Raw genomic sequence first — 27060 nt, 5'->3', positions numbered from 1 at the left:
GGCTGGCCTGTCATCACACCCTATAAATGTGTATGCATAAACAGGATCTAACTGTGAGCAGAGACAAACTTCCCTGAAAAGATACGTGTTGGTTCAAAATAATTGCCTCCTTTCAGGAGGTGTTACAAGTGTGGGGTACCCGGGGCTCTGAGCACCTAAGGATTTATAGTTTCACGGGGCATTCTTTCCAGCGCATATATGCGTAGCCCGCTTCTATCGCTGCAGCTTCACCGGACCTGAAAATGCAGTATGATTCCAGCAGCTTTTCTCCGGAGGGAGACTGGGCTGAGGCAGAGCGCTTGGTGGCCCGTCTCTGTGTCTTCATCAGCAGACATGCCACAATGCATTGCTGAAGTGGCGGGATTTAGACTCCTCTTTGCAGGGTGGCTTTCTGTGTCCCTGATCCATCTTCCCACCTCCCAAGTGTCAGCCTCTTGTTTTAAGTAGACAATAAAGCCTTGGCTGGGAGTCCAGGGTGGCTGGCTTCTTTGTTCTTTCCACCAAAAAATTAGTGTGATGCAGGAAAACAGCCGGGGGTGGGGAGCTGAAGACTGGGGGAGGGGGTTCCGAGGAGGGTGGGCACCCTGGGGTCTGAGCTGGATTGAGAAAGCCCCTCTCTCAAGGCAGCCACTTGATCCTTTTCGCCATGGTGGGGTGGGTGGTGGGACCCAATGAGACGGGCAGTTCCACTTGGCAATGTGAGTCCTTAGCCCTGTGCTCATCTCTTTTGCCATTTGGTGGGTGTGAAAGCTAGGCTCAAGGATGAACATGGTGGATCATGTTCAGCTTCAGTCATAATTAGAGGAACACAAATTAAAGCCAGAAATAGGGTCATTTTCCGCCACCCATCCCCACCCCCATCCAACCAGCACAGCAGCAGAGTGGGAACGGGACTTGCTTTCTCAAAACTGCAGACTTTGAGAGCACAGGATGCATCTTTGGGGCCCGGATGCTCCAAGCAGAGGCCCAAGCCTCTGGGACAGCGTGCCTAAGTTGCAGGGTCCACTCTGCAACCTGTGAGTGGTTGCAGCCTGCTTGGGGCTTAGGCATTTTAACAAGCCTTCCCACTGATTTTGTCATCCCTCTTTTAGAGCCACTGCTGGAGAGGACCTTTGGGCCCAGAATTTGCATGCCCCTCCCATTCCACTTCCTAACTCGTTCTGGCTGGAGTCTAGGAAGGAAGGCCGAATAAGAAGGACAGAGCCATCTGGCTAGGTGAGCCTCGGGGTCTGTTTTCAGCATGGATCCTCCACCTGGCCCTCTTGCTGGTTGCCCTGTTCATGTGCCTCTTATTTCTCTTTATTGGCTCCTCTTTCATTTGCTAGGACCTCCACAGTGGCAACGAAATCCATCCTGCCTTTAGCAGTCGATCCACAGATGGGTGTCTGTGGACATACGGAGTGAAGAAGTCTTCCAGAAAAATACCAGCTGCAGTGACGTCACAAGGGCAAAGTACATCAGGTACCAAGTCACCCATTGCTGTGGGGCAGATAGTTGAGCCTCGTGGAGTACTATGCAATCAATAAAAGGGCTGGGTGGGTCCAAAATCACTGGTGAGACAAGTGTCAGTGTTGTTATTTGCACAGGAAGGGTATAAGGTCATGCACATAAAATGAAGATAAACAAACACATGGTTATAAGTGCAAAAGCAGCTTCAGGAAGACGTTCAAGGAATTCCCCACAGCTTCTGCAGCAGCTGGCAAGAAAGGCTTATTGTCATTCATATGTCTCTGTGTGCTATTTCATTTTGATATATATACAGAGAGATAGATGGTTTTGTTGTTGTTGTTGTTTGTTTTTGAGTCAGGGTTTCTCTGTGTAGCCTTGGCTGCCCTGGAACTCACTCTGTAGACCAGGCTGGCCACAAACTCACAGAGATCCACCTGTCTCTGCCTCCGGAGTGCTGGGATTAAAGGTGTGTGCCAATATGGTCCGACTTGTTTTATTTTTCTTTCTTTTTTTCTAGTTTTGCTACATTTTACTTATATTTTTTTCAGGTTGGGGTGTATATCACCTTGGGGGTGTGGAGGACAGGGCACATGTGACCTTTCCTTTTACCATGTGGTTCTCAGGGACTGAAGTCAGGTTGTCAGGCTCAGCTGCAAGCACCTTTACCTGCTGGGCTGTCTCGCCAGCCCTCTACCTTATTTCTGAGGCAGGCCTCTCACTGAGCTTGGAGCTAGTCTAGTGGTTAGGTTGGTGAGTCCCCAGGCTCCCCAGCTCCTCAGTGCTGGGGTCACAGATGTGTGCTGGCCGGTCTGGCTTTTATGTGGGTCCTCAGGCTGCCATGGCAGCCATCTATCTCCTCAACCCAGTATCTCCTCAACCCCAAACTTTGTTTTTTGGGTAGAGTTTCGTGTTTCCGTGTACCCCAAGCTGGCCTCAGAATTGGCCTCAAAGTCACTCTATAGCCATAGTGAGATGGGCTACCACACCTGGCTTTTATTCCGTGCTGGGGGTTGAGCCCAAGGCCTCCTGTACCCCAGTCAGACACTTAACCAACTACCATCGGGCTTCTCTGAGATCTTAACAGGATCTTCGTGTCCCAACATTCACGCACTAAGGGAGAGGATCAAAGGGGACAGGGCCTGGCTGAAGGGAGAGAGTACTGAGGGGCACCTGAGGTTCCAAGGCTCACCCAGACACCACAGAACACGGAGTAGGATGTGCTGAGCTGGGAAGATCCCTTGGGCTTTTGCTAAGGAAGGGGACAGAGTTCCAGTCCCACCTACGACCTGGCCTTGTGGCTTTGCATCTCAGACACCACAATGAGCCTGTGGGGGGAGGGTTAGGGGTCCCACACAAACTGCTGCATGGCCTGGGAGTCACCCAGCATGACTTGGGTGGAGCACTGGGGCAAAGGGACAGTCAGGGGTGAGAGATGGGAGCAGGGACAACAGTTAGGATGGGGTTGGGGGGTGGCAGGAAACCTTGTATGGGCAGGGACATGGGAGGGGGATTCTGTGTGGGTAGGGGGTCACTTGCTCATTGAAAAAAGCAGCCAGGCTGGGGCTCCAGGGCACAGCCTGGGGGTTCAGAGTCTGGGCTGCTGTGGTATTCCTTACAAGTGTGGACTCTTTTCCTGTCTCCCCAAGAAACGTCTTAATAGCACCATTCCAGTGTTGAGCTCACAACCTCAAAACTCCTGTTTGGGGGCAGGCATCACAGTTAGTGAAGACAGCACCTCAGCTGACTACAGTGTGACAGCTCAGAAGAAGCAGGCCCCAGGGACAGGCTAGGCTCTACCTAGCTTAATCTCTGCCAGAATCCCTGCTCTCCATCTGCATTTCATATTTCCGTTAAAAAATAATGACAAAGGCCGAGAGTTCAAGCAGCCTCCCCTCCTCAGTAATTACCAAATTAACACGTTCTACCGAGGCAGCAGCCGGCTGTGATTAATGGGCAAGAACTATTAGCTGCAAAGGCCGCCCCTCTCCATTTTAACCTTAAGCAGCCACAGCTCTCTGGGAAGTTCCTCACCCCACCCCCCCCCAGCGACTTAATGGAATCCAGGCAGGGCTTAATGTGCCCGTCCTGTCCCACCTCCAGGGGCCTCACCCCACGGGTCGAGAAGGTGGCTTCCCTACCCAAGCAAGAGGCCTGGGAAAATGAACCCCAAATTAATTTATTCGGCTAATTCATTAAACGAGCTCTGTCTGAGTGCAGACTCCACCCATTCCCCAGGCTGCAGCTGAGGGAAAATGCTGGGAAAGCATGGTGGTGGGCGGCTACCACCCTAGAGCCAAGAACAGGGTGTGTGCTGTAGGGAAAACGATGATGTGGCCAAGGAGAAATAGAAACCAGGTCCCAAGGCTCTGCAGGGAGGAGGCCTGGGGCCGGGTTCCCAGGCTGTAGACAGTGCTAGGAGAGCTGGGGTCACACATGGGGAACTTGAGTTGAATGATGGGGTTTGGGGGTGGCTCAGCTCCATGGGGGTGGGCGGGGGGGAGGTGATGATCACTGGTAGATGACATTTGAAAGTAAAGCACTTGGTGGCCAAGTGTAAGGACCTGAGTTCCAGCAAATGGTGGCTCCTGCTTATAACCCCGTGCTGTAGAGCTGGAGTCAGGTGAATCCCTGAGATGGCTCAGAGGTTCAGGGCCCTCACAGAGGACCAAAGCAAAAGGATGTGATACCCCAACATTTCAAAGCTTAGCCAAAGGGGTAAGCCCCTCTGGCTCCCCGTCACGGCTAGCTGGAAGGTGTTTGTTTGATTTGTCTTGAAGCAGGACTAAGGCTCAGAATGGAAACATAAATTGAGCAAAGCCCTCTCCCCAGTTTCATCTTTGGGAAATGAGAGGTAAAGTGTGCACACTTGGCTCAAGCCCCTTATTACATCTTGCTTGAATGGAAGAGACACCAGTCCCACAGTGCAGCTCGGAGGGGGAGCAGCCAGGCCATCTGCAGACATGCAAGGCAGAGTATGGGGAGGCAGGCGGGTCCCTCGAGAGCCCTAGGGCACAGCAGCCAGGGCAGAATGATGGAAGTCAGGAGGATTGGGGTCTGGGTGTCTTGCAAGTCTGAGGACAAACTTGGATGCTATGTGACCCCCCTGAGCCATAGTTTCTCAGCAAGACAGGCTTATAACCACACCCACCTCAATGATATCTTGAGGATTAATAAAAATGAGAAATCCATAAATCTTATTCCTGTCACCATCTTTATTATCACTATCACCACCATCATCATGACCACTGCCACCATCACTATAATCCTTATGATCACCATCACTGTCATCACCATCATCATTAGTGCTATGGACAAAGAGTCCAGTGAACTAGGGTTCATCAGTCCATCACCATCATCACAACTGCCATCATCATCATCACCACCATCAGCCATCAATATCATTACAACCACCGTCATCATTAAAACCAAGACCATCACCATCGCCACCACCATCATCACCATCACAATCATCACCATCACCACCATCATCACTACCACTACCATCATCACCATCATTACCATCACCATCATCACCACCATCATCATCACCACCATCATCACAACTACCACCATCATCACCATTATCACCACCATCAGCCATCAATATCATCAACACCATCAGTGTCACCAGTCATCACCGCTGTCCCAGCAAAATTCAGGCAGTTCCAGCCCTTTCAGTGCCCATGCACACCCCTTGCAGAGGTGTGAAACTCATGCCTTCATAAACTGCCTGTATTTTTTGATGACATCTTAACCAAAGCCCACTGCCTCTAGAGCCCTAACCATGACAAACATCAATAACATGATGGCTCCCCGAGGCTGAATTTCAAAAGAACATTAAAGATTAAAGAATGCACAGGTCAATTATGGACTCAAGGAAATGACTCCAGGAGTAATTACACAGAATTTTATCTTGTTTATTTGGCATTGGTTATAAGTGTCCATAATCCTGGGTCCCAGGAGTCCATCACTTCAGGTTTGCCTTTGGCAGATGAAGGGATGAAGTGTGGAAAGGGGGGCTCAGGCAGAAGCCCCAATTTTTCTAGCATCACATTCACAGAGGTTTCTCTATCATCAGGTGCAGGTACAGGAGCAGGTTCAGGTGCAGGAGCAGGAGCAGGAGAAGATGCAGGTACAGGTGTAGATACAGGTGCAGGAGAAGAGGCAGGAACAGGTGCAGGAGCAGGTACAGGTGTGTGTACTGTTTCAGGGGCAGCTACAGCTATACACATGGACAAGATTAGAAGTGATGTCATGGAAACTGGCTAACATGATTATGGATGCTGAGAGCTCCCGTAGTGTGCTTTCTGCACGCTTGTGGCATGATTTTGTCTGAGTCTGAAAGCCAGGACCTCGGAGCATCAATAGTGAGACTTCTAGTTTAAGCCTGAAGGCCTGAGGACCTGGAGCTGCCAGGAAAGTTCCTGAGCCCAAAGGGCCAGGATGTCAGATGGCAGGAGATGGTGGATGTCCCAGCTGGAGGACAGACACCTGCAGCAGACTCCAACTCGGCCAGTCCAGGCCCTCAATGGATTGGATGATGGCCACCCACACTGGGGAGGGCAAATCTTCTCTACTCAGGGGACAGCCTAAATCTTCCAGACCTTCCCAGACCAGCCAGAGCAGAGCTCACCAGCTATCCAGACAGCCCATAGCTGCCAAGCCAGCACAAATGAACCCCTCAGGTGCAGTGTGAGGCAGCAGGCCATAGAGTTCCCTACGCTTTAGAAGTCTAGAGCGCAGCACAGACACTGGCACTGGGGAGACAGGCAGATCTCCTTGGGAGTCTTCAGCAGTCCAGACAGAAGGTCCTAGGAGCCAAAGGTATTCAAAGGGCAAGAGTTAGATCATCTTGAGAGTTTGAGGGCTGGTGAGGGTGTTATGTGGACTTATAGTCAAGGGTCATAGCTCTACCTAAGCACACCTAGGAAGAAGGAATTCCAACTGAGGAGCTGCCTTAATCAGACTGGCCGATGGGCATGTCTGTGGGGCATTTTCTTAAAGGCTAAGTGATGTAAGAGGACCCAAGATGCTGTGGGTGGTACCTGGGAAGATAAGAAAGGGAGCCTAGAAAATCAGGGATATCAGTGTTTCTCCATGGAGTCTGTTTCAATTCCTACCTCCAGGTCTCTCTTGGTGTCCCTCAATGATACATCATAACTTGTAATCTGAAACAAAACCTCCCCAAGACTGGTCCCACACTAGTCCCAGAAGAGATGCAGATTGGAAAATCATTCCTCAGGCTCAGGCATGTGCTCAGTGATAGAAGCCATGTTCAGCATGGCCAAGCTCAGAGGGCCCCCTCCCAGCACCAGGAAAATACATTACCCCTAAAAGGATCAAATTAATTCCAGGTAATTTAACTGTTTCAGAACATGGTTCAACAATGTTTAAGTGGCTATAACAAAATCTAACACTAAAATGTACAATTTAAATGTCTGGTATTTAATAAAAAGACATGCAAGCGAGTAGACGGAATGCTCCCTAATCAGAGAAAAGGCTCCAAGATAAACCTGTTGCAACTGGATATTAAGTTCCTGTAAAGAAAAGCACATGTGCAGACAGAAGGCAAACAAGAGAAAATGAAAAAGAAACCGCTAGAGATAAGAGGTACGGCGTCTGAGACAGAAAACACACTGGATAATATGAGCGGGTTAGGTACACCGGCTGAAAATTATAGAAATAAAGATTTGATTTATGGAAACAACAACAATCTAAAAAGAAGAAGAACAGAGCATTAAAACCCTGGGGATAATATTAACCACCATCCCGTGAGTCCCAGAAGGAGAAGAGAGAGAGAAGGAAGAAGGAACATATTTGGGGGGAGGAAGTGGGGTCTGAAGAAACAGCTCGGTGGTTACAAGCCCTTGCTGTTCTTGAAAGAACCTGAGCTCAGTTCCCAGCACTCCAGTAAGAAGGGCCAGGTGTGGAGGTGCATGTTTATATTGTAATCCTAGCCCTGGGGAAGGGATGGGCAGATCCCTGAGGCTCCAGGCCAAAGAGACTGCTGCCTCAAAAAAAGAGATGTGTGATGTTTGAAGAATGACATCTGAGGTTGGCCTCTGACCTCTATACACACACACACACACACACACACACACACACACACACACACACAGAGAGAGACAGACAGACAGAGGCAGAAATAGACAGAGAGAGACAGAGAGAGAGAGAGATCTTCCATCAAGTCAATCAAACTCCTGAAGGCTCCGTCTTCTCTCAAAATAGTGGGACCAGCTGGGAACAGCCAGTCAGAATTCAAGTGCAAACTATAATAAAGTAGTTTTATTTTATTTTTAATTACATTTGGTGGGGGCAGGGCACATGCATGACACATATGTGGAGGCCAGAGGACAACTTGCATAATCTAACTCTCTCCTTCTAGCGTGCGGGTTGATGAGCAAACACAGGCTACTGGACGCAACGTCAAGCCCCTTGACCTTCTGAGCTATCTCAACCCTGGAGTAGTTTTTTGGCTTTGTTTAGTTTTTGTTTATTTGAGACAGGATTTCTCTGTGTAGCGCTGGCTGTCCTGGAACTCACTCTGTAGACCAGGCTGGCTTTGAACTCATAGATATGCCTTCCTCTACCTCTGAGAGCTGGATTAAAGGCCTGCACCATCACCACCCAGTGCTAGAATAGTTTTATTTACATAGAAAAAGTTAACTACAAGTTTTCTATCACTCTGTCACCAGTTAAATTGCGGCTTTCTAAAACTCACGTGTACCAAACTCTGGTGCCTTGTGGTGTGACCTGGTTTGGGTGTACGTTTGTCTGTGATGCTGGCAGTAGAGCCCACGGCCTCACAAATCCAAGTGTTACATGATGAACTCATGCCCTCGCTAGGGTTTCTATTGCCGTGATTAAGCATCCCAACCAATGGTAACTTGGGTGAGGGAACCAGCTTATTTCATGTTCTAGGGAGGTCAGGGCAGGAGCTCAAGAGGTGACCTGGAGGCAGGAGCTGACGACACAGAGAATGTGGAGGGGTGCTGCTTCCTGGCTTGTTCCCCATGGCTTGCTCAGCTTGCTTTCTTGTAGCGTCCAGGACCACTGGGTAAGGAGTAGCACTGTCCACACTGAGCCACGCCTCACTCCCCGCCATGATCAGTCAGGAAAATGTACTAGAGACTTGCCCACAGGCCAATCCAGTGGGGCATTTTCTCAGCTGTGGGTCCCTCTTCCCAAATGACTCTAGCATGTGTCAGAGGGACATAAAGGCTCGCCAGCACAGTGAGGAAATGGGGTCTCAGAAAATACAATCAAGTTCAAGCAGGTCATAAGGCAGCCCCAGCCCAGCATGTCTTGAGTCCACATGAAAAGAAACTGGAGCAGGGGAGATGGCTCAGTGCAAGCATGAAGACCTGGGCTCAGTCCCAGCACCCACATACAGAGCCTGTCATGGCAGTTTGCACCTGTGATCCCAGTGCTGGGGGGGAGGAAGCAGGGGATTGTTGGGTTCGCATTCTCTGCAGTCTCACCGAATTGGTGAATTCCAGGCACAGGGGGAGATGCTATCCCAGAGCTGGAGAGATGGCTCAGTGGTTAAGAGCACTGTCTACTCTTCCAGAGGTCCTGAGTTCAATTCCCAGCTCATAACCATCTATAACGTGATCTAAGGCCCTCTTCTGGCATGTGGGTATGCATTTAGATAGAACACTGGTAAACATAAAATAAATAAATCTTTTTTTTTTTTTTTTAAGCAAGGCTGACAGCAATTGAGGAAGACACCCAGCATTGACCTCTGACCCCTGGGTGTGCATGTGCACACTTGAACATGTGAAAAAGAGAACACCTGTGTGCAGAGACATACGAAGGGCAGAGCCAGGCAGAGGTGAAGGCCAGGGTCACTATTACACATCAGTACGTCAAAGAGCACCAAGATGGCAGCACGTCCCAGAGCCAAGAGAGGCAGGGACAGGCCTCAGGAAGATGCTGCCCTCCAAGAGCAGAGCTAGAGGTTTTGGCTTATCAAAACCGAGAGAGGGAAATGTCTGCAGCTTAAGCCTCCCTGGTCCTCAGCGCTGACCCTGGTGTCACGAGGGTAATGTGACAGAAGCCATCTTTCACCAGGCTTTGAAGCATCTTTCCACTTCCTTATGCAGCAGCTGCTTCTCAGTTTCTTCCTTCTCCCACAACTGTAACAGTAACTTATTCACCTGGTTCAGTCATTGTCTGGGAAGTTTAGTGCCTCATCTGCTAACCTAGGTCTAGTCCTGGAAGCTTCTAGCCTGATATGCTCTCACCTAGGCCTAGGATGTTTTGAGCCTCTGAGATTTATAGCCAAATAAGCTCACCCTTTCCTGTTCTGACTGAGCTCTGGGCTGGCTGGGTCAGCTGATCTGGCTCAAACTCCTCTCCCAGCTGACTGATTCAACCTGGCTTCTCTCTCAGCCTCTGAATTGCTCTGCTTGGCCTTCAACTAACTGTCAATCTGCTCTAATCTCCTTGCTCCTTCTCATTCCCTGGCTCATTCTGCCTTCACCTGTGTTTCTTCTTTGCAACCTTTCTATTACTGTCCTAGTAAAATTGCCTTCTCTCTGTAAAAGTGCCTCCTCTCTCTGCATTGCCCCTTAAGTTGGGTGTATCCTATTCTGTCAGATCTTTCTCTGATTCATCACTGTTTCTGCCACTCCATTAGACTTCACTTTCAAACATGGGTGCTTCCTTCTACAAACTAACTCTGCCTTCATCGTTTGGTATTAAAGGCATGTACCACCACGCCTGGACCTAAGCTTTTCTCTACCTAAAACTTGCTCTATACCAGGCTGGCCTCGAACTCAGATCTGCTTGCCTCTGTCTCCTGGATTAAAGTTGTTTGTATTCCAGCTGGATCACACAGACCTAGAAGGTCTTTGGATGTGATCTCTTGTCAAAACATCCATGTTCTGAGTTAACATTCCTCTACACAGATAGCCAATATGAGGCTCCCAACTAATTCCTTTTTAGATCATGGCCTGGATGGGGACAGAGCTGTTTCTATCTTCAAAGGTCAGGTTAGATTCCCCACCTAATATTTCCCTTGTTTTTTTTTGTTTTGTTTTGTTTGTGTGTTTGTTTGTTTGTTTGTTTTTAATCATCATGCATTCAAAGTACTTGTGCCACCCCATGGGGCAGTCTGGAACAAAGGCCCTTCCTTGATCAGTGTCTTCTTTTATCATTTCTAGAATGCCCTTAATTTTTCTGCTTGGGACTCAGGAGGCAGAGGCAGACAGATCTCTGTGAGTCTGAAGCTAGTCTGGTCTACACAGTGAGTTTCAGGAGAGCCAGGGCTACCCAGTGACACTTCCCTTGGTCACAGTCACAGTGAGAAACTGATTGTGCTGCCACAGCTCGCTTAAGGACACACTGGCAGGAGGGACCCTGACATTTGATAGACACCAACATGACTCAGGATTGTAACTTCCAGTTCAGAATCACAAAGAGGTACCGTGGGTGAGAATGCTAACTTTGGACCTCTCTCTCTTCATCAGCTCAGTAGTCAATAGCCAAAAGCGGCCACCTAGGGTAGGATGAGTCACGGGCGTGACAGTGGCCTGTGCACACCTGTTGCCTGAAGGTTCCCCAGCTTTCTCCAAGCCCTGGCATTCTATGTTTGGGGGACCTCAGGAGGCACTCTGTGGCTTCCTTCTGTGGCCAGGTCTTTCCCCTTCCAGAAGCCTCCACCGCTGTATTTGTGAGGGATGATTGACTCCGGGGAATCTTTGTTGTGTGATCCGCCGTAATTATTTTAATTCAAGCACACACCCTTATCTCGGTGACATGGTAAATGCTGTTCTCAAGAACAAACAGCTGTCAGCGCTGTCAGTGGGGCTGCCTACTGTTTGATATCATTACAATATTTAATTTCAACGTGGAGAGGGCTTTTTCCCCAGTGAGCATTTCTGAAGACTGTTCCTTCCTCATCTGTCTGGAGTCAAGGAAGGTAAGAAGGGAGAAGCTGGCCCTTGCATTGAAGAAACTGTTCACAGAGTAGTTAAGGAGAAAAAAAAGAGAGGAAGAAAGAGAAAAGAGAAGAAAATAATGAGACCCCAGTGTCAGAGACTCTGGAAGGAGAAGGAGAGGGAGGGAGATGAGACAGGAGAGAGAGAAGAAGGGAGGGAGGGAAGGAAGGAGGAAGGAAGAGAAGCAGGAAGAGGACAGAGGGAAGGAGAAGCACAATACGTTGTTTCTGTTTTTGCTCCATGTTCTCACTGCAGGGTGCTCCATGCACAGGCACAGGCTTTGCAGGCACCAATATGCTCTTAAACACATATGACCATGCCTGCATTCCTGTGATCTTTCAGGATGTGGAAGTCTGCATTAAACATGGCTGAGCTCACTTCCTCTGGGCCCGCCCCTTTCAGAGAGATTTACTGCCATGGAAATTTCCAGGTCCAAGATAGGCAGCTGGCTACCTCTTGGCCCTGTGACATCTTAACTTCCTGCACCGCCAGAGCTCAGCAGACACACACACACACACACACACAAGGACGTGAATGCCCACATGCACACACATACACACAAACAACACATGCTTACATATACACACACACACATGCGCACACATGTACACGGGCCTACACACACGAATATGTGCTGTCTCCCGGGATTATAAAGCTGGACGCGGGGAAGCCTGAGAAAGCGGGAACAGAGCCCACACTCGGTGCTGGCCTCTTTCCTGGGCGGGAGGCTTTAGAGAGACTTACACGTAACTGAGTGTCTTTTTTCCTCACGTAAATTTTAGTTCGTTTGCAGTTATCAACTAGTCCTTGCACAGTCTGCGCTGCTCTCATTGTTTGTCTCCCAGTAGCTCAGGCTAGCTCAGCACATGACCCTCGCCATGCACACCGTGACTTGCACACCGCTTTTCCATTACAGATTCTCTGTCTTCTTACTGCTCTGGAGCTGAAGGCCAGGGCTTGTGCATGCTAGGCAAGTGCTCTACCGCTGAGCTATGCTCTTGGCCCTATATAGGTATACATCTTTAAAGTTTTCATTTAGTTATTTATTTGTTTATTTATTTATCTATTTTTATGTATACAGTGTTCTCTCTGCATGGATGCCTGCACACCAGAAGAGGGCACCGGATCTCATTATAGATGGTTGTGAGCCACCATGTGGTTGCTGGGAATTGAACTCAAGACCTTCAGAAGAGCAGACAGTGCTCTTAACCTCTGAGCCAGCTCTTCAGCCCTATGTGTACTTTTTTAAATAAAACATTTGTCAGCAATGTCCCCCTATGAAAAGGGAATGAAGGAGGCTCAGGATTTGCCCCTCCCCACTGCAGGAGCTTCCTGGGTGGTCAACTGGGCCATTAGAGTCTTCTGGATGAATCATACTTACTTGAATGGCAGGCCTGGGTGCTGAGTCTGTCCCCAGAGGAAGAGGTGCCATAACAGCGTCTCTCACAGCTGAGAAGCACTTATCATTTTCAAGGCCCTGTCTTTCTTGTCTTTCTAGTAAGGTGCCCCCGGGAATGCGGAGGTCGGTCGGGCTAAGTGCACTACTGTTTGCCCCGCACTACCAACCACCGCTGGCTGCCCAGGGCACAGATTATGGTAATCTGTGGAGCTTTGGGGTCAGTAAGGTACCACGGACTGGGAAGACCAGTGGCAGGTACCAAGTGCCAGAGGCAGGAGTGTCTGTGAGTGGAAGGGATCTTTGGGGGGAGGGGCTGGATGGTGTGGGTGGAGTTAGCAGACACCCGTGGTGCACAGTTCTCTGAGCCACACAGAGGCAGGGCCTTGGCTTCTGAGCACACAGCCGGCCTTTGGCCGATAGCCTCAATCCTTCCCTGGAGGCCCCAAAGGGCAACTGTACAGGGGCAGAAAGAGACAGGTAAGAGGCAGGCAAGATGGCAAGATGGCTCAGTGGGTAAGGGTGATTGCAACCAAGGCTGACAACTTAAACTCCATCTCTAGGCCCCTCCTGGTGCAAAGAGAGAACCAGCTCCCCCAGGCTGTCCTCTGACTACCACATGTGCACACACAAAGTAAATAATTAATTATATATATTTTTAAAATGACGGAGCAGCTCTTCTGTCCTTTCTCCTCCTCCACCCCCAGCCCAACACTGTCAAGCACGCCACTTAAGAAACCAGAGGTTAACGATAAGCTTTTCCTAGCCCGGCCTCCCAGAGATCACTCCCCACACCCTCCCAGTTTATATCTGCAATTATAATTAAGAACCTTACAAAAGGGGTTAGCTGCTGGGCTGACTTGTTCAATTTATTGATTAACTATTTTTCAGAAGTTCATTACTATGCCAAGGCAGGGTGCGGGGAATTGGGCCTCTGTGGTTTCTCAAGGCTTCCGCTGCTACTCCGTGATTAAATGCAGCTAGGATGCATCCATCCTGCAAGATGGCCTGCCCAAGGTCAAACATTCATGCAAAGCGGCAGCCAGGATCTGATCTGCATGTCTAAATACTGGGGCAGAAGGCCTGAGAGAGGGCTTTGAAGCCAGGAGCCAGGATAGAAGAGGAATAGTGAGAGAAAGAGAAGTGGCCTAGGGTGACAAGATGGCTTACTTTGTAAGCCTTTGTCATCGAAGTTTGAGGACGTCCCCAACGCCCACAAAGAAACAGGGTGATGCTGGGTAAGTGGAGACAGGAGGCTTTCTGGGGCTTGCTGCCCAGCTGGTCTATGCGAATCTGCACGCTCCAGGCTCAGTGAAAGCCTCATAACACAAGGTTTATCCTCACATAAAAGGCCAGATGTGGTGGTGCACATCTGCCACCCCACCACTCCTTCCTACAGCAAGGTTGGGGGCAGAGGCAGGAGAGCAGAGCAGCCCAGAAACTCACTGGTCACCCAGCATGGAGGTCACAGCGCAACAGCCAAAGAGCCTGCTTCAGCGAGATGGAAATCGGGAACTGACCCTGAAAGTGGTCCTTGGACTTCTACATGTGTGACACACATGTATGCACACACACATACATGCACACACACATACATTGTACAAACAAATATACACATATGTGAACACACACACTAAGTAAAATAAGGTAGAGGGTGACAGAGGAAGATCCTGACATGGATCTCTGCTTTCCAGAGCACACACACATTTACCCTATACACATACATACACACAGATGGCCCAGAGGGAGGAAAGAGGCTCCAAAGAAAACCAGAAGGTATGCTAGCTAATGGGACTTACTATGAGAATGCCCAGTGGGACCCAGAAAAGCCTGCCTCGGGCGGCCTTCTTAGTGCTTGGCAAGGCCTCTGTGGAGAAGACTGAGTTCCACACCAGGGTGTGGCCGAGGGACTGAAGGGCTGAGAGACAGGCTGGGCCCTGGTATTGTGCCATACACAGGCCTGAGGCAGCAGTGTGAAGCTTCAGCCTCCTTGAAGCCTCCAGTTTTCACCAAGGTGAGAGCTGTTGGGATGCCCAGGTAAGGTTCTCCTGTGGCTTGAATGTGGCACCCTCCATGCTCTGGTGATGGACGGCTGCTTCCCATTGCCCATTCAAATTCTGGCAGCTGGGGCTTATGGCCTTATGATTCTCAGGCATCAGGCCACAGTGGGCAGAAGCGTGGTGTCCTGGAGTGAACTCTGGAGCGAGCAGACACCAGACAGCACTAACCCCTGATGGCACTCTAAGCTCTGTGTCCTGAACTCTGGCTGCTCCCTCCCTCCTGGGCTTCCCCTGGAAAGCCAAGGGGCCTCACGGGGCAGAGCAGTGCTGGTGCTTTGCCTTTAAATCTTCAGAGCCACCAGCTAAACAAGCCTTTGCTTTTCCTTCCCCACACCTCCTTGTCCTCCCTCTCACCCTCTGAGCCTTCCACCCTCCTGCCTGGACAGACTCAGCTTCTTAAGCCTTCTCCCTCCTCCTCTTCTTCCTTCTCCTCTTCCTTTTGTGCTACTGTGGACCAGACCACAGTCGGGACACTTTAGTGAACTCTCTACAGCCAAACTTCGCCCCAGCCCTCTCCTTCCTTGTTCTACTCAAGCAACCACAGTAATTTTTTCCAGATCCAATCACACATTGGCCCTGCTTAAAAAACTAAGCATCTCTTTGGTGAAGATGAGGCAAGAGGCCCCACCCTCTGCCTGCAGCCCCACCCCCACCCCCCTGAGCTCCAGCCACCAGCCCCAGGACCACTCAGTCCCAGCCACTCCCCTCCACAGCTCATCTCACCCAGGTGCTTCCACAAAGAAGCCGCCTCTGGGAGCTGCCTCTGGACTCCCTTCCTTCTCTTCCTGGTGGCCCCCAATCCTGGAGCTCCTCTCTCCCAGTCCGTGCCATAGCTGCTGGAACTTATCAATCTAGAAATAGTTTAATGCCCACAGGGCTCCATTTCCCTCAATCGCATCCTGAAGGGAGAGAAAGGATTGTTTAGGGGGTCCTGGATCCAGGTGCCTGGTCACACCAAACACCACAAGGACTAAGAATGCTCCTAGCTACAGCCAACACCTCTCCTGGTCCCTAGACCCTGTCAGAAGCTCCCGGAGAGTTTTCAGGTGCAGGCTCAAGCCCTGAGACACCGGTGATACCTATTACATCAGCATCAGCCGCCGCAAAGGCAACAACCAACCCAGGTTGAATGAAATACCCAGGCTAGACTAAGCCGGAGGCAGCAAGGCTGAGGCAGAAGCTGAAAACAAACTTTGGCATTTCCTTACCTCCTCAGAGACAGACCTGCAGCCCTGGTGTGAAGTCTTGGCATCCTTTGATGGGCTCAGGGCTGTCCCCTCATCCTTCACCAGGTTTGACTGCTCTTTCCGAATTGGTCCCATTTCTCACCATATTGGCAAATCTGCATTCAGGCAAACAGGGGCCATGAGGGCCACAGCATGCTATACATTTTGCCAATATTGGCAGAATTTGTCAAAGGAGGAAGAAAAATATGCCTTCAAGACTCCCTGGAAGTGGGGTTCCCCAGCGCAGATGGAGGTCCCCAGATAACAATAGGCTTCACGATGGCAGTCCTCACTGTGCGCCCACTTCATTCTTTGAGGAGGGAGGGGCAAGAGTGGGCTGCGACTGGGAGGTGACCGCCACCATCCATCATCCATCGCTCACAAAGAACTTCGGAGCAAATGTTTTTGACTATGAGTCCCTTAGATGTAATAATTTCGTTTTTTAGAATTCTTTTGGTTTTTTTTTGTTTTGTTTTGGTTTTTGCTTGTATGTTTTCGAGACAGCGTTTCTCTGTGTAGCCCTGGCTGTCCTGGACTAGCTTTGTTGATCAGGCTGGCCTTGAACTCACAGAGATCCACCTGCTTTTGCCTCCCTGAGTACTGGGATTACAGGCGTGCACCACTGTGCCGGTTTATAATTCTTTCAGAGAGGGCTCCCAGGCATTATGGTCTGTGCCTGTAGTTTCAGGCTACTTGAGCAGCTGAGGCAGGAGAATCAGCTGAACTCAGGAGTTTGAGTCTAACCTGAGTGAAATAATGAGAGCTTCTCTCAAACAAACAGAAAACCATGCCTTCTCAACCTCAAAGGGACCCTCACAGTGAGAGCTGGACCTACGGTCCCATGGGAATCCTACTATGAAAGTAGAGTCACAGACAGGCCCTCATCCTGCACACAGTCAGGGTCTAATCCTACATACAATCAGGTGTCATTCTATACACAGGGTCTCACCCTGCACACAGTCAGGCTCTCATCCTGCACACATCAGAAAGACACACAGAGATACATGCTACTCCCACCACCTCCTGCTTCCTTCAAAATAAAGACGGCTCGTCTGTTTCCCAGATTTCCTACTCCCTGTTGGTGGTTTCCCTTAAGAAGCTTCCTTGGAGCTGGGCCGCTCTGCTGGTAACACTGGGCCCTGACTTCAGGCCCCAGAACTCCCGTGAGAAACCTGGATGCCTGGTGCTCATGTGGAATCCATGGCAGAGGAGGAGGCTCACTGGCCGCTCTAGCCTACCTGGTGAGCTGCAGGCCAGAGAGAGTCCGGCCTCAAAACGAAACAACCCAAGGTGGATGACATCTGAGCCTGTCCAACAGGCAAGCACCACCTATGAAGCCCCAAAGGAGTGGAGGATCACGCCCCAGCTCCAAGGAACCCTGGAAAGGCCGTCCAGCCCTGAAGTTTGCCACGTCCTCTGTCCTCTGCCAGCTACCACACAGAGCCCCATTCTTGTTTCTTGGTTTGTCAGTACTCTGATCATCAATCACATCTCAGGGTGTTGCCTTGGGACCCTGAGTTTCCAGGGCATCACTAAGGCAGAGCATGTCCGGGAGTCCGATCCCCAGGCAAGCCTCTGGTGCCTTGGCGGTCTTCCTTCTCCTGACTGCGCTGCAGCCCCCGAGCGAGCGAGCAAGGCTGCTTTTCTGCACAACTGCCCTTCCCCCGCCCGAAGGAAATCCGAAACCAGCCGCAAAATTGCTAAGTCCTCAGACAGCCGCGTGGCCGGCAGCTCAGGCTCCAGGGCTGAAGTAAGAAGTGGATCGGATCGGGAAGAGGGAAGAGGACGGCGGGGAGGCCCTCCTGGGCCACCGGGCTCCTCGGTAACGGAGCTTAAGCTAAAGGGACATTTCACGGGGCTGAGCAGCAGGCCTGGAGGCTCGGCTGTCCTACCCCGCCCCGGTCTCCCCACCCCCCACTCTGGAGGCGTGAAAGTGAAGACTTTCCCATCATCACCCAAAAAGAACGCATGTGAGACGCGACCATTTGTCACCTAGATGGAGTGCAGATACACACCCCGGCAAACACCGTAATGACTAATTTCAGACATTTATTACAATTCTTGGGAGACTTGAAAGCTGTCCTAGCTCTTGATTTTAATAAATGTAGTCTCGAAGCAGCCGCTTATCAAAGTGACACAAATTGTGTGGTAAATAGATTATGGCACCGCTGAAATACTGGAAAACGAGATCGGAAACGCTCCTTCTCTCCCATTTAAAACTCCTGAGACCCTTCAGCCCCTGCTGCCACAGGCCCTGGCCTCAGAGCATCAAGCCAGGGACTACCACTGGCTAAAGGGCTTGCTGTGGCCGCTCATGCCCATCCTGTAGGGAGATCACGGCTGAGCAAGGAAGACACATGGGGAAACTGAAGGGAGAGAAGAAAAGCAAGGGGGCATCAAGGCTGAAAGGAGGGTTGAGTACTCCTCCCCCCCGCCCCCAGGTTTGGCTTCTGTCCACTCTTAGTGGCTCTGCATTCTGAGGCTCCTGGGATGAGCCCGATCTCTGCCAGCTTGAGGCAGGGATGGAGCAGCCAGCCCCAGGAGGAGACCCAAAGTCTCAGTCCTCCAGAGTTCTCAGCCATCCCATGGTGATGTCAGCCCACAGAGAACCCATCACCATGCTGGGCCTGCCCAGAGACTTGGCAGGGGATGGGGGTCCTGGGGCTGCCAGCTCCTGCCTGACCAGGGCTGACAGCACTATGGCTGCCCCTGGCCGGGTAGATCCATGCTTGGACCATGTTCCTGTTCTGTATAGATCTCTAGGTCCCCATATCTAGTCAGCTTCACGCCCTCTGAGGACAGCATGACCCGGAAAAGCTCTGAGCACCCAGAAAGGGCATGAAAACTGGGGTGGGGGGAGGTTGCCCTGTTTGCCTTAAACACCCAAACCAGGGTTTCTGTGGCACGCTCAGGCACTCCCAAGACACGCCCACTCCAGGTGGCTCCTTCCCAAGCCTGTGATTTGGTTAGAATCAGTCCTGTGAGTTGTCTATCTTATGCCCCAATGAACAGGATAGATTAGGTTTGGAGAGACACAGGGGGCCACTCTTTGTCACCTGAGTGCTGCAGTTTGGCTGTTCTGGAGGCCAGGATGCCCCTCCAAAGCCTGCCCATCAAGGATTCCAGAGGTTGGGCAGCACCCTGGACCCTTGTTTGTAACCACTTGCTGGAATAGATGAGGATTGTGTGCCAAGGAAGTGCCACAGGCTGAGCCCAGTGCAGGTCCGTAGGGGAGCTGTGCTCAGCCTCGACTTTGTACGAAAGTTTTTGTGCCTGTGGAGGCCGGAGGCCAACGCCAGGTGTCCTGCTCAGTCACGCTCCAGCTTGTGTTTGGAGACAGGGTCTCTCGACCGACCTGGAGCCCACTGAGGAGGTTGGGTTGGCTGGCCAGTAAGCCTTGGGGAGCAACCTGTGTCCTCCTGCCCAACTCTGGAAGTGTGTGTGTGTGTGTGTGTGTGTGTGTTGTGTGGTGTGTACATGCCATGGAGCACATGTGGAGGTCAGAGGATAACCAGCAGGAAGAAGTTCTCTTCTTCTACCATGTAAGTCTCAAGGATTGCTTGGTTAGCAGCAAGCCCCTTTACCTGTGAGCCATCCCACAGCCCTGGGAGCCTTAGCCTTTAGGCAGCCTTCTCCCTCACCTGTCCAGTGTTGCTCCTCAGCAGCCAACTCCCTCGAGGACTTTATGACCTGGTAACACTGGGAAGCTAAACACACTGAGCGTCCCGTGAGCCAAAGCCCTCCTGGGCCTTGGAGGGGAGGTGATGAGGACTCCATGGTCCCCTCTCCACTGGGGACACCTGTCACACGGGACGCCTGCCTGCTCTTCCCACTGGCAGAAAGAAAGAAGAGCTTGCCTTACCTGAGACCACTCAGGCTGTAATGGCTCTGAGGACACCTTCCTGTTTTATTTTATTTTTTTAAATAGACATCAAATTAAGCAATTAAGCTGTTTATTATTTAAGCTCAAGTTAGTAGGTGTTAAATTTTATTATTTCTCAAATGTTAATTATTCATTAAGTATTTTCAAATGAAACATCAGACGTCTAACAAATTAAATTTAAACAATTCAGTTTATTGTTCTGAGAGGTTTCCCAGGGTAGGGGGGAGGAAAGGCTTTCAGAAATGGTTCCTCCAGTCAGGAGAGCTCGGGGCTTTGGGGGACTGGGGAGGACCAGGAGGCCAAAGGCTGTGACCTTGAACACAGCTCCTGCTGTGCTGAGCTGAGACAGAAGCCTGTGCCTGCTGGCTTCAGAGATCCAGTCCCCTCTGTGGGTACACAGCAAGCTCTCTCTCTGGCAGAATGGCTAGCCAGTGGTAGCACTTGTCCCGCTAGCTCAGGGGCCCTTCCAGCCCTCCCAGCCGAGATGTTGTTCCCAGTGTCCCCATCTGGCTCCCTGGCTCCAGCAGCCTGTGTCAGGCCACGTCACCCGCCTCCTTAGGGTCCTCCGGCTCTGTTGCCATCCCATGCTCAAGCCCCACCCTGCTTCCTCCTTGACTTCTAAAGAACACACACTCAGCCACTAGCAATAAAAACGTGTCTGGAGAGGCGGCTCAGCTGGCAAGAGTGTGCGCTGTTCTTCAGGAGGACCAGAACGTGGCTCCCAGAACCCATGGCAGGCATCTCCCAAGCACCTGTTACTTCTGTTCCAGACGGATCTGCCATCTCTGGTCCTCGGTTACCCACACTCGAGTACACACACACACACACACACACACACACGAGAGTGTGCGCACACACACCCATGCACGAACACACACACACACCTACACACACACACACACACACACACACGCATGCACACACGCACGCACGCACACATAGAGTGCGCGCGCACACACCCATGCACGAACACACACACACACATACACACGCACACACGCTCGAACGCACACACACGAGAGTGTGCGCGCACACACCCATGCACGAACACACACACACACACACACACACACACACACACACACACGCACACACAGTTAAAAATAATAGAAATGAATCTCTTTTAAAAATAAAATGTGGGCAGCCCATCCTCAGCAAGCTTTCCAGTCAATCTCCTGGCTACGCCATGCTGGACTCTAGGCTCCCTTAAACAAAAGTGACCTCAACTGTGTCCAATGCCCACACCCTGAGCCCTACCCGAGGTCCATATTCTGAGTCTGCTGCAATAACAAAATACCCCAGGCTGAGCAAGCCGTACACAGCAGGTATTGATTTGGCCCATGGTTCTGGAGGCTGGGAAGTCCAGTGGGCTGGGTGCCAGCCTCTGGATGGATTTGTTTTGCATGGCAGAAGGGGAAAGGGACATGAGAGCATGAGGACTCAACAAATTCATCCTTTCACGAGCATCCATGAGGACCTCAACCCATTCACGAAGAAGGAGCCCTCCAGAGCCCCTGGCCTCTCGTAGTCCACCTCTGGGTGAAGCCACAGTGGCAGTTAAATTTGAACATGGCAGGTACACATCCACAAGCCCAAAGACAGGCCTCCAGCCTCTCCCCCAACTCCTCCAAGCTTGAGGAGTCTCCAGGGCACCTACACACTGGGGTCCAGAACACTCCCCACCGCTCCTCAGCCAACCAAGTAGATAATCCTCACGGCAGGATCAGAATGAAACTTGTACAACACACAGCAGTTTGCAATGACCTCTGACCCCTCCCTCATCCCCAGTTCCTCTCCTTGATGCTCATCTGCTCATCCTTCGAGGGAACCCTGGGGCTTCCAAGCAGTCCTGAGAAGTTGCTGGCATAGCGATGGGGAGGCTTGTCGCCATGGCAACCTGCTCAGCTGGCTGAGTAGCTAGCTACTGGCAGCCAGGGCTCTCAGAGTCTGTCACAAGGCCCTGTCGGGGGTGAGGTGCTGGTGATAGTTATTGAGAAGGGGCTGCCCCCCCCCCCGGCTGCCGCAATGTAGACCTGGCCTTACCCCACTATACACAGGGACGAAAACCTCAGGATCAGGAGCAACCATCAACAAAGAAGACCCGGGACACCCACAAGGGGAAGGGGTTCCTGGGGCAGGCTCTGGAAACAGCTTCCATCCTATGAGAGAGAAGAGGGGTGCTGGGAGGTAGGACAGGCTTCACACACACACACACATACACACACACACACACACACACAAGAGACAAGGGCTCAGCCTGATGTTTCCTGGGGCGCTCCTCTGCCCCTCAGGACCCAGATGCATTGGCTGGGATGGCTCGCCCCTCCTGCAGCTGAGCTGTGGGCTATCCTACCTTATTCGAGCACAGGCTAGACCTGTCTGTCTCCTGTCAGGTGAGGCTGCCACTCTCTGTATGGTTGGACAGGTGTCCCTGCCATTTCCAGTGAACACGCCTTGCCCCTTCGACACTTCCTGTCATCCTCTCCTGGACTCAGTTCCTGTGAGTGAGTGCGTGTGTGCGTGCGTGCGTGCGTGCGTACATGTGTGTATTCGCACACACATATGTGGAGGCCTGGTATGGTGCTGGGAACTGAACTCAGGTCTTCTGCCAGAGCAGCAAGCGCCCTTAACCACTGTGATCGTCTCTCCAGCCCCACCTTATGTTTTGAAACAAGGTCTGTCACTGGCCTGTGCGCACTGGCTAGGCTAGCTTGTCCTCCTCCTGCCAGCCACTTGCCTGAACCTGCCTCCCCCGTGCTGGGGTTACAAAGGCCGCAGCACCTGCATTTGGGGGTTCAGACGTAGGCCCCCTTGCTCGCCTGACTGTGCTATCTCCCCACGTGGTCTGTCCCATCGCGTTCAAAGTGCATCCTACCTGTGTTTGTGAGGAGCGGGGCATGGACCTTGTACACACTAAGCACCCTGAACCCCCACACTTCTTTCAGCACTTTCATGGGCATTTCCTTCCCCCAGTTGGAGTTTTGCCAGAAGGGACTGTATTTTATCAGTTAGCAAGATGAGACTTGCTAACCATTTGAGGGTGAGGTACTAGCTCAGCCTCCAGTAACTGAAATGAAATTATTGTGGTCCCCAAGGCCATAAGATCCAGAGCAACGACGGTGAAGACACAGTTCAAGGTGTCTGGCTCAGAACTGGTACCCTTATTGAAAGCACCTTGGTTCCGGAAGCCAGTGCAGCCCCAATACCCAGGATCCAGCTTTCCCGAGGCAACTGGGAATGTCTACAGCCTCCCTTGGGGCCGCCCAGGGAGACTGGGCCAAGCAACGTTTGCACTCAAGGAGGAAGCCTCCCCCAACCACCTCCGCTTTGGCTGCAGTGGGGCTGCCCTGCTCTTCTCTGCCTGCAGAGCTGCCCAAACCTTGGCTTTCACCTTCACTGCTGCTGGGATGTGACAAGGCCTCTCATGTTTGCTCAGCCCCTGGGTCACTGGACTCACCTGACTGGGTGCCGTTGAGTAGAGCAGGGCTTAGCACACACAGGCACTCCCAACAGGGTGTGGAAAGGAACCCACCCAGGGGATTGATAAAATAGCCTTTGCTGCCTAGTTAAATTGAGCATCTTGGAAAGAAGCCATCCTGGATTATACAGGTGGAAGGATCTAAATGTCAAAGACTGTGTGTGTGTGTGTGTGTGTGTGTGTGTGTGTGTGGTGTTCAAGTGCATGTGAAGGCCAGAGATTGGTATCAGGTATCTTCCTCGCACACTCAATCTTACATATTTTTTAAATAGTTATTTTATTATCTTAAATTAGGTACATGTGCCTCTGTGTGTGGATGTGCACATGAGTGCAGGTACCCACAGAAACCAGAAGAGGGCATCAGACCTCCTGGAACTGGAGTCACAGGTGGCTGTGAGTACTCTGACAAGGGTGCTGGGAACCAAACTTCAGTTCTCTGGAAGCACAGCACGTGCTCTCAAAGGCTAAGCCGTCTCTCCAGCTCCAGACACACATTTTACCCAAAGAACATTGACCAAAGATTATGAGACAAATTTCAACAACTGGAAAAGAATTCCAGTCATGCCATGATAGTTTTAGTTGTCAACTTGACATAACCTGTTCACTTCCGGCAGTGCCAGAGGAAGCCAGTTGAAAGCAAGCAAGCATGAACAAATTCACTGTTCTCTGCTCTTGACTACGGATATCATGTGACTATTCCGCCTGCTTCTGTGACTTCCCTGTAAGGATGGAAGACTATGGCCTGCAATTGTAAGCTAAAATAAATCTCCCCTAAGATGCTTTTGTTGGGGAGTTTATCACAGCAAAAGAAATTAAACAGACATGCAGAATGTATTCTCGAAGCAGAATGGACTCAAATGGGAAATGACTGACAAGCGATAACAAGGCACTCTCCAAATGCTTGGAAACAAAACAACACTTCCAAATAAGCCGTGGACTCGAGATGATGCCTCAAGGGAAACCAGGGACCTTGAGCTGAATTAGAATTGAAGTATAACACATGGAATGTGTGGGCACAGCAACTCGGCTGAAAAGAAAGTTCGGCGTTAAGACAGACACAATGAGCCAGGTGCCGTGGCGCACACCTTTGTCTCAGCACTTGGGAGGCAGAGGCAGGTGAATCTTTGAGTTCAAGGCCAGCCTGGCCTATAGAGTGAGTTCCAGGAGAGCCAAGAAAAACCCTGTTTCAACACCCCCCCCCCAAAAAAAAAAGAAGAAAAAAATATGCACATGTTGAGGAAAGGCTTTGGGCTGAGGAGATGACTCAGCTAATAAAGTGCTCTTTGCAGAAGCCCCGAGAATCAGCTTGAGGCCCGGATCAGCTTGAGGGCTGCCTGTAATCCCAGCCTGGGAGAGCAGAGACCCAGATCTAGAGAGACAGACTAGTAAAACCAGAGCACTCCAAGGTCACGGAGAGCCCCTGACTTTAAGTAAGGTGGAGAGTGATCGGGGAAGGTGTCTGAGGCCAGTCTGAGGCATTCCACAACAGTGTGCCTACCTACACACGTGAGCATGAACACACACACTCACACACCACGCACACATGCAGGGGCAGCTCAAATCGGTAACGTAAGCCCCAGATCATAAAGTCCTAGGGAAATGCAAAACAAAGCTGAAATAAGAGGCAAGCTCATGGCACAGTCTAGACACAGTAGGTGGGCAGGCGGGCACAGGGGAGCGCCCGTGCCGCAGGTGGGATTTATGATGGCCAGCCGCTGTGGAAGACAGCAGGCGACTGCTCAGAGGACCCGTGCCACCACCATACGACATGGGACAGGAGGGCCGGCCCAGCAGTAACCAGCACTCACTGCCCAGGTTTGAGGGCTAGAGTTTGGACCCTAGCAACCCCACACAGCAGCTCAGAGACGCCCCGCCCGTAACTCCAGCTCCAGGGGATGGTGTGCTTTCTCCCTGTCTCTGTGGGCACCCAGCACGCATGCACCAGACCCTCACACAAACACACGCACACTGATAAATAAAGCTCACTGAAACCAGACAGTGGTTTGAAGATGATGATGTGAGGCGCCTCGGGGTGCTCAAATAGCGGCCATACACTGACGGAGGCCACAGGCATTTCATGGAGCACCCTCACAGGTGTGACAAAAGCACGCTGACTGAAGTTTTCTGCGGTGCACAGGCATCACAGACCATGAAGCCAGAGGCCACTGGTGAGGAGGGAGCTAGCCTGGCCTGGCCTGAGACCACATGCTGTGTCCACAGCTCACAGTAAGCTCTCAGTGCTGGTCAGGCCTTCTTATCAGGATTTAGCATTCAGCTAACACTTCAGCGTGGAAAAAAGCACAAAAGCTCTATCAAGGAGAAACTGGACTCGGTGCATTCAGGCAGAGGTGAAGGTCTAGACAGAGGAGATGATGAAGAGTCACGTCAGCTGAGCCAGGAGGGGAGCTGGCCCGGGGGGACCTCATCACCATGGTGAGGATTTCAGGCGCTGCAGGGAGAAAACAAATGGGCCCTGGAAACCCAAAGCGACTGCAGAGTCCCTGCCTGCCAGGGCGGCGTAAATCATGCTGGCTGGAGAATAAATCTCACCTGCCCCTGACCTCGCTGAAAGATGGCAGACAAAGACAGGCCTTGATGGATGCCATCACGCGGTGGAGGCCCACTGTTGAGAGAGTTAGAGAGCCCAGAGGGAGGGGAGACCACGCGTGACCCTGGGAAGCAGCCATAGGGCTCACAGTGGGGAGAGAAGCAGGCACACGGGACGTGAGCGTGCTAGGATGGGGGGTGACACCTGAGTCCCAGGGCAGGAGTTAAAGGGAAGCGTGGGCTCAGGTATGTCCCAGGAGATTTTGGGGGGCAGAGCGCCTGCCTGGCGGTGCTGATGCAGAAGCTCCCTGTCACCACCCCAGCTCTCTGCCTTCGGGCTCACAATTGAATGCTCATGTGATTATTTTAGCGTAAGGTTCCAGGCCAGGAGGACCTTATGGGGACAGTGAGGAGGATGATGAGGTGAGTCTCAACGGCGTGCTTCTTGGTCTGACAAAATACCCGAAAGAGTCAAATTAAAGGTGGAAGGCCTTTCTTTGGCTCACAGTTGGCTTCTCCAACTGTGAGCCAACTGCAGAAGCCACAGTATCAAGCCAGAGTCAGGAAACCAGAAGAGGGCCACACATGCTCACCTACAAACATCAAAAAGCCTGGGAGGAACGTGGAGTCCTGAAGGAGAGTGGAAAGTGGAGTGCTCCCCCACAGGCAGTGCTCCCTATGGGCAGCTGGAGGGGCCCCTCGTGACAAAGGGCTGAAGGCCACTTTAGCTCACTGGTGTTAAAGAGGGACACATGATTGGTTTCCACCCGAAAACAGTTCTGAATTATGTCCCAGGGCCGGACCCACGCGTGACAACTGTGTGCTCACGAGCCACCCCATCTCTCAGCTCTGTTCTCCCTGCCGCTGCCAGGTTCACTTCTTGGCTGACCTTGGCCAAGCGTAGCAGGGTCAACGGCTCTGGGCTTGAAGCCCACACAACTGCAAGTGAAGACCGTCTTCAGTTATGCTCCAGCCGAGGTCCAGGGCCAGCTTTCAGGGCTGGGTGGATTCCTGTGGGCACGAAGCCTCGAGCACTGAGAATCATAGGCCTGCCAGGCCAGGCCACCTCTGGAACAG

Source organism: Psammomys obesus, unplaced genomic scaffold (assembly GCF_907164565.1).
Source record: "Psammomys obesus unplaced genomic scaffold, mPsaObe1.curated_primary_1811, whole genome shotgun sequence".
Classification (NCBI taxonomy): domain Eukaryota; kingdom Metazoa; phylum Chordata; class Mammalia; order Rodentia; family Muridae; genus Psammomys; species Psammomys obesus.
Note: the sequence above shows the minus strand (reverse complement) of the source record.